The sequence below is a fragment of the Nicotiana tabacum genome, chromosome 13 (genome assembly GCF_000715075.1).
Source record: "Nicotiana tabacum cultivar K326 chromosome 13, ASM71507v2, whole genome shotgun sequence".
Classification (NCBI taxonomy): Eukaryota; Viridiplantae; Streptophyta; class Magnoliopsida; order Solanales; family Solanaceae; genus Nicotiana; species Nicotiana tabacum.
This window is the reverse complement of record NC_134092.1, coordinates 6,991,474-7,004,288: the sequence shown is the minus strand read 5'-3', so window position 1 is coordinate 7,004,288 and position 12,815 is coordinate 6,991,474.

Sequence of the window (12,815 nt, the reverse complement as noted above, 5' to 3'; positions counted from 1 at the left end):
CAAATAACAATTAAAACACATAATGCAAATAACATGTAACAATTAATCCAGGACTTCAAGAATTAATATTTGATAAAGAATAAGAGAGAAACAATTATTATGATAATTAATTTATGATTATAATTTATGATTTTTCAAGTAAGAATGCAAACAATTAATTTGACGATGTATAGACACTCCTCACCTCGCCTATACGTCCTTCACGTGCAATTCACATAACAAATAATTTAAGGGTTCTATTCCCTCAAGTCAAGGTTAACCCCGACACTTACCTCGCTTTGCAAATTCCAATCAATTATTCAACCACAACTTTTCCTTTTAAATTTGCGTCCGAAAGCTTCAAATCTATTCACAAATAATTCAATATATTAAATACTAATCATAAGAATTAATTCCATATGAATTTACACATTTTTCGGATAAAAATCCAAAATTTATTAAAATATTCGACAGTAGGACCCACGTATCAAATCTCAGAAAAACTCACGAAATCCGAACACCCATTCCGAGACGAGTCCATCCCTATAAAAATTATCCAATTCCGATGTCAAATGGACCTTCAAATCTTAAATTTTCGTTTTTGGAAGATTTTATAAAAATCTGATTTTTCTTCCATAATTTCACGGATTCATGATATAAATGAGTATGAAATCGTAAAATATAATCAATATAGGATAAGGAACATTTACCCCTATATTTTTCTGTGAAAATCGCCCAAAACTCGCCTTACCCGAGCTCAAAAATGGGAAAGAATTGAAAATGGGTCGGAACCCCATTTCTAGAACTTAAGTTCTGTTTCTGGGATTTTTACCCTTCGCGTTCGCGAAGGTATTCTCGCAAACGCGAAGCACAAATTTGTGCTGTCCAATTTTTACTCTTCGCGAACGCGATGCTTGCCTGGCTAGGCCTTCGCGAACGCGAAGGCTAATTTTTTCTGGCTAGTCTCTTTCCCTTCGCGAACGCGAGGCTTCTTTCGCGAAGGCGAAGCTTTGAACCTCAAGCCTTCGCGAACGCGGTGGCTATGTCGCGAACGCGAAGCACAAAACGTGCTAGCCCCAATTTGCCCTTCGCGTTCGCGAGAGTACCTTCGCGAACGCGAAGAAGAACACACCAGAAGCCTGAAGTCTGCAGAAAACCAGATTTTCTAAGTCCTAAATCATCCCGTAGCCTATCCGAAACTCACCCGAGCCATCGGGGCTCCAAACCAAACATGCACACAAATTCTAAAACATCATACAAACTTGCTCGCACGATCAAATTGCCAAAATAACACCTAGAACTACGAATCGGACACCAAATCAAAGGAAGTTTTCAAGAAAACTTTAAAACTTATAGTTTTACAACCGGACGTCCGAATCATGTCAAATCAACTCCGATTCTCACCAAATTCGGCAGACAAGTCATAAATATTATAGTGGACCTATACCGGGCTCCGGAACCAAAATTCGGACCCGAGATCAATAAATCCAACATCAGTAATTTCTTAGAAATCATTAAGCTTTCAAGCTTTTAATTTTTTATCAAAATTCCATATCTCGGGCTAGGGACCTCGAAATTCGATTTCGGGCATACGCCCAAGTCCCAAATCACAATACGAACCTACCGAAATTATCAAAATACTGATCCGGATCCGTTTGCTCAAAATATTGACCAAAGTCAACTTAGTTGAGTTTTAAAGCTCTATTTCACATTTTAATCCATTTTTCACATAAAAACTTTTCGAAAAATTATACAGACTGTGCACGCAAGTCGAGGAATGATAAATGGTACTTTTTGAGATCTTAGAATATAGAATTACTTATTAAATTTAAAGATGATATTTTAGGTCATTACAATATAGTGCTTGAATTGTAAATTACTCATTGTCCTCTAGGATTTCTAATCTAGGCTTTTTATGAGGCATGTCGAACTTGGTTGGCTTGTGTTGTGAACCGAGCTGACTCCGTAAGGACTATGGGTTAGAAGATGTGAATATAACTTATTCAGGTTGAATTATTAGGCCGAATAAAATAGAGGCAATTTCACTTCTGGCCGCTTGGCTGAAACTTTTGACAATCTCTAGTCCACATATCTATTATGTAATTTGAAGCCAAAAACTAATTATAATAGCTAGCCGGTGAAATAAAAATATCACTAGTCGCATTCCAAACCCATGTGAAGTATTTCAAGTCCAAAGCAATGTAAAGTAGAAAACTATTCATTCAAATAAGTTTTCAGTTACACAAACAGAACAATTCGGTCAAAAAATCCAAAAACTGGTGAATTCCAAAAAATAAAATATTTTTCAAAAGAGAAAAACTTACTTAAAAACTCAACTCTGGAAGAAAAAATATACACAGATAACAAGATTATATGTGTATGGAGAGAGAGATGTACATTTCACAATGTATACAAGATATACTTTAGATACATAAACACACTCGGATACACTCAATATACACAAATAACAAACTACCAACCTTAGTATACATTGCATATAGAGTTTTTAACATTGTATAACAATGTCTTTACAACTTCTATATAAAATTAATATACAAGTACCATGTATATACAACTTTATATTAGTGTAAAAACAAACTAGAACTTTTATATAACTTTTAAGAATTAACTAAAAGAGAAAAAAAATAAAAGAGAGAATATTTATACAAAATATTTATTACAGAAAAGAAGAAGAAATAGTAAAGTACGAATGACAAGAAGAAAAAAACAAAAGGAAATAAGATCTAAAAGGGAAAGAGAAAAAAATGCTGAGAGTATTTGTGAGAGAAAGATTATACACTTTATATATAAAATATATATTAATTATTCACTTTATATACATATTATAAATTATATACGCACTATATATATATATATATATATATATATATATATATATATATATATATATATATGTGTGTGTGTGTGTGTGTGTGTGTGTGTGTGTGTGTGTGTGTGTGTGTGTGTGTGTATATATATATATATGAACTATGAATATGTATAAATAGTGTATATGCATTTTATCAGTATAAATACACCTTTCATACAAATGTGATTACATAATTATACACATTATATATAATATTGTCAATACTCACCGTAGCCACTGTAATCTTTCACGTCCAATTTTGTATAATACGGGTATAATAAATGTATCAGTGTATAATGTATACACAATGATCATACACATATTGCACAATTATTATACAAGAATTATATGATATATAAATAAAGGAGCATTGATAGTAATGGAGGACAACCAACTTTGCAGCAAAAAGTTTTTCTCCGGGAGTGGCCATTTTATTTCCTCCATCTCTCATTCTCATAAAATTCATCCAAAAAAATGCCACGCAATACAATATCTGAAAGTGAAAAGAAAGCGAAGAAGGAGGCAACCATCGTTAGAATTTTGTCGGAAATTACACAAAGAAGATAGTATTTTTCTTTTCATCTAAGTGTAGGAGGAGAAAATTGTAAAAAAAAAAAAAAAAAAAAAGAGAGAGAGAAAAAAAATGGTGTGTTGGTATCGTTATAGTGGAAGAGAAGAAAAAAAAGAAGAAGAAGACAGGAGTGAAAAAAGGAGAAGATAAGAAGAGAGGGAAAAGAAGGTTGAAGAAGGGAGAAGATGATGAGGAGAGAGAGGAGAAGTAGGCGGCTGAAAGAGGGAAGAAATAATGAAATTTTAGGGTTTTGGCTATAAGTTAATATTAAGTTGCTAATAAAGTCTAAACAGGATAACTTAGGTAAAGTAGGGCCATTTTATTTTACCCGAATTGCCATAGAGTGATGATTTTTCAATAAAATATTGGAGAATTATATTCGGAATCCAAGTCCAATTAATTAACTACTGGTTAAAAAGGACTAGGTGTACATTAAAATGCCTTTAAATTCTGAATTTACTGAATCATGGAAGACCGAACAATAAACAAAATAAACTAGAATCTCCTCTTCTTAAGGTTTGTCAAGAGAATGTGTAAATAAGTCCATTACTTCTGTATACGGATAAAACCGGGGCTAATGAGCACCCCTATTTTCCGGTGGGACAAACGAAGCAAGGACATAACTAAAAGGAATCAGAATCGAAGTTAGGAACCTCTCGTACTAAAGCCCGAACAAAGCGCCTACCACCGGAGCCATCGAGACCATGCCCCCCGGATTCGGTTCGAGCTTCAAGACCTCGGAAAGCATTACCAAATATCTGCACACGACTGACAAAGGGTCGTGATATCCATGCTCAATCAGATATGACGGCGTAGATCTCGACCCGTATCGGCAACAGATCAGTGGTTAACGAAAAAGAAGATTTTTACTTTTCATAGAATTGTACAAGGGATGAAACTCTCCTACTATATAAAGGGATAATTTTTATTCAAGAGGGACACTGTAACACGCATATCAAGGCAATATAGACTTGTTTTCTCTGCTTCTAAGTTATTCAATTTCTTATTTTTGCTTATAGTTTTTCATAAATATTTGGCTCCAAATCGAGGGCAGAACAATCAATAAGCTCAGATCCGAACTCGGACTTAACATCATGACTGGTTTGGTTATTTATTTTATCTTTAATTCGCTTATGTAACGTTATTGATCACTTGTATTGAACAAATCCACATATCCTTAAAATCGCGTATAAATTTAATTGTTATTCATTTTTAAGGGTAAACAGTTTGGCGTCCACCATGGGGCTAAGGATAATAGTGATGGTTTGATACAAATTTCCATAACACACTCTATTTTATGCTTGTTCTTTGAGATTTTAATTTCAGGTCAACCTAAAAATGTCAAACTCTTAGTATGCTCACTTGAACATCGATGCTGAGTCTGGCCATTGTCACATCCCTTTTTACCCTCAAAAGATATATATGTTATGGATTGTGGGTTAAAGAGTTTTTCCAATTAAAGTAACAAATTTGAGTAGGGATTATTTTATTTAAAGAGTCGTCACTTAGAATCGATTTTTGGGTGTTTCAAGTCACCTTTTATTTGAATCTCTATTCATATAAAGATTTGACTCTATTATTATTGGTCTGTAAAAATAAAGTTTGGGTAAGGAATTTTGTTGACCGGGGAGAAGGTGCAAGGCATTCCCTGAGTCTCGTGGTTCTAGCACGGTCACTTTATTAACTACATTTGGCTTTAAATTAATTTTAAATATTCCTGTGATTGTTGGGATTGTGCTTTGCCTCTTATCTGCTTTTATTTGCTTGATATTAGATTGATGAAAATTATTTTGAAATAAATTACGCGTAGGTATACTCATTTTGTTTGGCGTGTCAATAATCATGTCACGCGTACGTGTACATAATGAATAATACTTTTATTACTATTCGAAGTTGATTGGTCAAGTCGCATGAACATGCACTTGTATTTGGGGTTACGTATCACAGATATGTCACGAGAAACGTGCCCTTAGCCACGATAATTCATATTATTACTTTCTCTCTGAAGCTCTAACGTCTCTCTCTGATCTCTCTAACGTACTATTCACCCGACCTCCGACGACCACCGGACCAGGTAAGACCCCCACCCCACCCCACCACCACCCACCCCACTCCTGTCTTCTTTTCCTCTCTCTCTCTCTCTCTCTCCTACTTTCTTCTTCTTCCCCGTTACTCCCCTCCCCCCTTTTGCTTTCCAGATCTGCCCCCCTTTATATTTCCCTCTTCTTCTTCTCCTTTCTTTCTCTCCCTATACTTCGTCTCTTCTACCCCTTGTCCCCCTATTTTCTGGTGCACTGATCTAGCCTAGCGGCGGTGGCGGTGGCTGTGACAATTCTCTGGCGAGCCTCGGGCGAAGCGGGCAGGAACTTCTAAAATATAGCTGTTGTGGATAACACCTTTCTCGGCACTCGTTGTGACTTCAGGTTCTATTGTTCTTGCTTAGAATTTGCTATTTATTAATATTAGGTCAGCTTCCTTTTACCCTTTTAGCAAAGACAATTCCAAGGTTCTACTCGCGGGAGTTGGTACCTCCCGTTTTATAGTTTCCCTTTGTTGTTTGAGTTAAATTGTTGTCATCTTAGTTTGTATTAGTTTATTCACCTAATTAGTGTGCTTGTTGTTGCAGCTTGTCTTCTTCTGGTTTGGTGTGTTGCTTTGTGTGTGATAGTGATTCCCCTTACTGTGCTGCAGGATATAGTGGCTGTGGTCTGGGATGGTCGAGTGAGGTCATGTCCTCGGGGGGGAGGGGGAGGGGGGGAGGGGGTGGGGTAGGGCGGGAGGTTATGGGGTGGGGCGGGAGGCAAGGGAGGTAAAGGGAGCAAAGGTTTTTGTAGGTTGAGAATTGGGTCATGGAACGTAGGTACATTGACGGGTAAGTGTATAGAGTTGGCGAAGATCCTCCAGAAGAGGAGGGTCAATGTAGCGTGTGTCCACGAGACAAGGTGGGTAGGGTCGAGGGCGAGAGACGCAGACAGGTATAAACTTTGGTACTCAGGAGTCTAGAAAGGTTAGAATGGAGTGGGCATCTTGGTGGATAGGGAACTTAGAGAGTCTGTGGTTGAGGTTAGATGAGTGAATGATAGATTGATGATTATTAAGTTGGTGGTTGGAGAGTGCACCATAAATGTCATTAGCGCCTATGTGCCGCATATGGGCCTAGATGAGGAGGTTAAATGATGCTTCTGGGAGGGGTAAGATGAGATTGTGCGCCAGGTTCCGCATGTTGAGAAGTTATTCATAGGAGGGGATTTAAATGGGCATATTGGGTCGACCGCAGATGGTTATGGCGAGGTGCACAGAGGCTTCAATTTTGGGGAGAAGAACGGAGGAGGTACATCGTTGTTGGACTTCTCTATGGCTTTTGGGTTGGTGATTACGAACCCTAGCTTTCGGAAGAGGGAGGGGCATTTGGTTACTTTTTAAAATGCGGTGGCGAAGACTCAGATTGACTATATCCTCCTCAGGAGGTGTGACAGAGGGCTGTGCAAGGATTGCAAGGTGATTCCGGGTAAGATACTCGCGATGCAGCATAGGCTCTTGGTGATGGACGTTGGTGTTATGTTAAAGAGGAGGAAAAGGTCTACTCGAGGAAGACCGAGAATCAGGTGGGGAGCCTTAACTAAGGATAAAGCCCAAGAGTTTGAGGGGCGGTTGTCGGCTATGGGAGCTTGGAGGAGTAGTGGTGACGCGAGCACTATGTGGTCAGTGACAGCAGACTGTATTAGGGAGGCTGCGAGAGAGGTGTTAGGGGTCTCGACGGGCATCTCTGGTGGGCACAAAGGAGACTGGTGGTGGAATGAAGTGGTCCAAGGTAAAGTGAAAGTGAAGAAGGCGGCGTACCTGAAGTTAGTGGGGAGCATAGGTGAGGAGGAGAGGCAAGCGTGCATGGAGAGGTATAAGGCAGCTAGGAAGGAGGCTAAGCTGGCGGTCACGGAGGCTAAAAGTGCGGCTTATGTTCGTATGTACGAGGAATTGGGGAAAAAAGGAGGGGAGAAGAAGTTATTCCGGCTGGCCAAGTTGAGAGAGAGGAAGGCTCGGGATTTGGACCAAGTGAGATGCATCAAGGACGAAGATGGTAGAGTATTGATGGAAGATGCCCAGATTAAGAGGAGATGGCAAACTTACTTTCGTAAACTTCTGGATGAAGAAGGGGATCGGGATATTGTGTTAGGCGAATTGGAGCATTCCGAGAGTCACCGTGACTTAGGGTACTACAGGCGTATCGAGGTTGAGGAGGTCGTGGGAGCTATGCGTAAGATGAGTAGGGGCAGAGCGACCGGGCTAGACAAGATTCCGATGGAATTTTGGAAGTGTGTGGGGAGAGCAGGTTTGGAGTGGTTGACTAGGTTGTTTAATGTTATTTTTAAGGAGAAGAGGATGTCAGATGAGTGGAGGTGGAGTACGGTGGTTCCATTGTATAAGAAAAAAGGTTATATCCAGAGTTGTAACAATTATAGGGGTATCAAATTAGTGAGTCATACCATGAAAGTGTGGGAGAGGGTGGTTGAAGCGAGGGTGAGGATGACAGTGTCTGTATCCGACAACCAGTTCGGGTTCATGCCGGGTCGTTCGACTACAGAAGCTATACACCTTGTTAGAAGGTTGGTGGAACTGTACAGAGAGAGGAAGAAGGATCTGTACATGGTGTTTATTGACCTAGAGAAAGCGTATGACAAGGTTCCTAGAGAAGTTCTCTGAAGATGCCTGGAGGCAAAAGGTGTGTCGGTTCCCTACATTATGGCGATTAAGGACATGTATGATGGGGCTAAGACTTGGGTTAGGACAGTAGGAGACGACTCTGAGCATTTTCCGGTTGTAATGGGGTTACACCAAGGTTCTGCGCTCAGTCCATTCTTATTCGCCCTGGTGATGGACGCGTTAACACACCATATTCAAGGGGATGTACCATGGTGCATGCTATTCACCGATGACATAGTTCTGATTGATGAGTCGCGAGCCGGTGTTAATGAGGCTGGAGGTTTGGAGACATGCTCTTGAGTCTAAGGGTTTCAAGTTGATCGAGATGAAGACGGAATACCTGGAGTGTAAGTTCAGCGTTGAGCCAGGGGAATTGGGCATGGATGTGAGGCTTGATTCGCAGGTCATCCTGATTAGAGGCAGCTTCAAGTACCTTGGTTCGGTTATCCGGGGGGGGGGGGAGATCGACGAGGATGTCACACACCGTATTGGGGTAAGATGGATAAAGTGGAGGTTAGCATCTGGAGTCCTGTGTGACAAGAGAGTGCCACCGATACTCAAAGGTAAGTTATATAAAATGGTGGTTAGACCGGCCATGGTGTATGGGGCTGAGTGTTGGCCCGTTAAGAACTCACATATCTAGAAGATGAAAGTAGCAAAAATGAGGATGTTGTAGTGGATGTGCGGGCACACTATGATAGATAAGATTAGGAATGACAATATTCGGGAGAAGGTGCACGTGGCTCCCATTGATGATAAGATGCGGGAAGCGAGGCTTAGATGGTTCAGACATATTCAGAGGAGAAGCCCAGATGCTCCGGTACGGAGGTGTGAGCGGTTGGTTGTGGAGGGCACGAGAAGAGGTAGAGGGCGGCCTAAGAAGTATTGGGGAGAGGTGATCAGGAAGGATATGGCGAGGCTCCAGATTTTCGAGGACATGACACTTGATAGGAAGATGTGGAGGTCGAGTATTAGGGTTGTAGGTTAGGAGATAGTTGAGTCGTGCCTTACTTCATACTATTGTGGGACTAGCCATGTAGGATTTTTGTCTAAGATAGCTAGTGGAAATGTTGTATCTTACTATTTCGCTTTTCAGTGCAGATCCTATTTACTAGCTATCACTTTTGCTTTGGATCTTTCTTATGGATTTCACGGTGTTCCTATTTTTCTTATGATTGCTGTGGTGATATTAATATTGTCTCCTTTTGCTTTGCATCTTTTTTCTGGATTTCATGGTATTCCTATTTTTTCTATGACTGCTGTGGTGTTATTAACATTGTCTTCTTTTGTCCTTTTATCTTTTTATTTTCTTGAGCCGAGGGTCTTTCGGAAACAGCCTCTCTACTCTTTCGGGGTAGGGGTAAGGTCTGCGTACACACCACCCTCCCCAGACCCCATTAGTGAGATTTTACTGGGTTGTTGTTGTTGTTGTTGACTCGCGCCTAAAGCAAGCTACGATGTTCATGTATGGTTATTCCGATATCTATTAATTTACAAGAGATAAAATAACTTATCAATTACTTTGGGCCTTAGCAGGATCAAATTATTTCGCCCAAGTTTAATTTTCTAAAAAACAATGATCACCCCATGTCCAAATCAATTGAATAGCCAAACTTACTGCTTGAAAAGTTAGGTCACCTTCTACCTAAAACCAAATGAACTTAAAAACTTCATTCTCAAAAGATATCATATGGTCCACTAACAATTGAATCAGCTCCTAATTAACCAGTGGCAAACATGATTTCTTTTTTTAATCTAACATCCACTATATACTAGAAATTAGAAACTAAAGCAATAAACTAACAAAGCTCAACAAACCCTTCGGGGTTGCCCAGTTGGTTTGGAGGGCGGTCATCCATACGGATGACCTGGGATCGATTCCCCCCTCAATGCCTTCTGGGTTGAGCCTGTCACACAGGGCTTGCTTAGTGCGGTTTACATACTTTGTGTGGTTTGCAGGCTATTACACAGGGGGAGGTTTACCCAGTACACACAAAGTGCTCACTGCCGAGTGCTCGCCCGAAGGGCAGAGGCTGTGGCAGAGGTTGTAGCGGCTGCGGGTTTCCCCTTTTACCAAAAACAAAAATACTAAGCTCAACAATAGGATGGAACCAAATTTGGTAAGAGAATTATTCTAACCTCACAAATCACATGAAGACAAAATCATATATCCGTGAACTTAATATTCAATTAAAAATACATCGGAAGAAAAGAACCTCAATGACGGCTGACGAGAATGATACTGAACAAAAAGCGAAGACCGTCAAACCAGACCTCGGAGCGGCGACCTAGAAGCCTACCAAAAATTAACTCGAACTCAACAGTGTAGCTGCTGTTTTTGTGCGAAGATGGGGCTGTTTTTCTGTGTTTCTCGGCTGGTTTTGGAGTAGTTTTATGTCACGACCCAATTTTTCCTCCGTTTGGGTATCGTGATAGCACCTAGTCTTAGAGACTAGGTAAGCCTAACATTAATTGAAACAACAACATTATTTAAATAACATCTAACAATTTGAAATAGAAATCTCATAAAATTTTACAATTCCCAAAACCCGGTAGTACAAGTCATAAGCTCTACAAGGTTTGCTAGGAATTTCTAAATATAACTGTTTGGAAGTAGGTAAAACAGTGTGAATACAAAATAGGAAGGTGACTCCGAAGCCTGCGAATGCAGCAACAAGTTTACCTTGAGTCTCTCCAGCAACAATCCGCACAACTAGCTAATGATAAACTGACTTCGAAATACCTGGAGCAGCACAAAAATGTGCAGAAGTGTAGAATGAGCACACCACAGCGATGCCCAGTAAGTATTAAGACTAACCTCAGTGGAGTAGTGACGAGGTACAGTCAAGACACTCACTAGTCAAATAACCTGCGTAATACTAAAATAATCGAAAACAAATAGTAGTGATAGCAACAATAATTAACTAGTGATATAAACAGTAAGGCAGCAAGAACACCATAATTATTACTCAGAAGAATAAGAGAAACACAAGTACAACCAATTAAACAAGTCTTTCACATATAATTTCTTCAAATAAATACCCTTCAAATATAAATCTCTTTTAAATAAATATCTTTGAAATATAATTCTTCAATTTAAAAGTCGCTCTGTGACACCTCATTTCATAAACATAAAATACGGGTCTCAACCCACCTTCATATTTTCACGGCACCTCGTGCCCAATATTTTTATCACAACTGCACGAACTACTCACATGCCAATAATATCAATGTATATAAGATCCGCATGATCAATTTATTCCCAATAAGGTAAGTTTAAATTTTTTAAATCAAGTAGGAAATCATCAAAGAAATAAATTTATTTTAGAAATCATCTGGGTGGAGAAAATAACATTTCAATTAAAATGAAACACCCGATAGTTGCTGATTTGGATGTAAAACTTATAAGAATTAAAACATACAATAATTTCTTTTATTCAAAATAACTTAACCTTAAAAATTAATAAAAACTAGAAATACAAATCCTCAGATTCTCGTACAAGAGACAAAGCCCACACATTACAACAAGGAGTACACACACATAATAAAATTAAATAATACATCACGAAATAATACAAGAATTTACATATCACGGGAAAACAAAATAACCAAAGGCAAGTGCAACCATAGAAAACGATATCAACAAAAGGGCACTCCCGAGGTATCGCCTCGTAGTCCCAAAAGTAAATATGCAACAACAACAATGCCCCGAGGCCATCACAAATCAATCCCCGACATAGCCCACCTTGTCTCGCCACGTGCGCAATAATAAAGTAAATTGCCCGCCTTGTCTCACCGCATGCGCATAATAATATTCTCACCTTATCTCGCCACATGCAACCCTCCCCCCCCCCCACACACACACATATATCCCGCCTTGTCACGCCGCATGTGCATAAATCAATAGTAATAATAGCATGGCAGAAACCTCGTGCAAACACCCGAACAAAACTTTCCAACAAAATAACGTGCCAATATCACATCTCATAAACTGCACACCAAGTGCTCTAATATTACAACATATCACAGATTTGTACATCAAGTGCTCAATTATTACAATTTATCACAGATTGCACATCAAGTGCTCAAATATTATAATTTATCACAGAATTCAATAATACATAAATTTCCATAATGAGGAGCCCATGGCTCGACCATCGTGTGCACAAAATTTTAACAATTATATCCGGGAGTAAACAACTCAACAAATAATATTTCACATAAGAATCAAGGTGGCAATCCCACCAAATCATCATATAGAAACAAATCCAACAAAACAATAATTTAGGCAAGACAATTAGAGGGTTTAATAAGTACCAATAATTTCTCTTTTAATACATAAGAGTGTCTAAGGATTTTAACCAATGTAATTTGCACATATAACCCAAGTACGTACTCGTCACCTCGCGTACTTGGTTTTCAATTACACAAATTGCACATAAGACTAAATGCCTAAGGAGTAATTCCCCCACTCGAGGTTAGGCAAGATACTTACCTCTAACTGTGAAATTATTTACTCTTTTGTGCTTTTGAAATGCGAATTGGTCTCCGAAATCCTTGTAGCTTAGACACAATTAATTCGATACAATCAACAAAATTTATATAATCAATTCCATAAGAAAATACTACATTTTTCAATAAAAATCCGAATTTAACCCAAAAATCGCCTGCGGGGCTCACGCTTCGGAATCCGGCGAA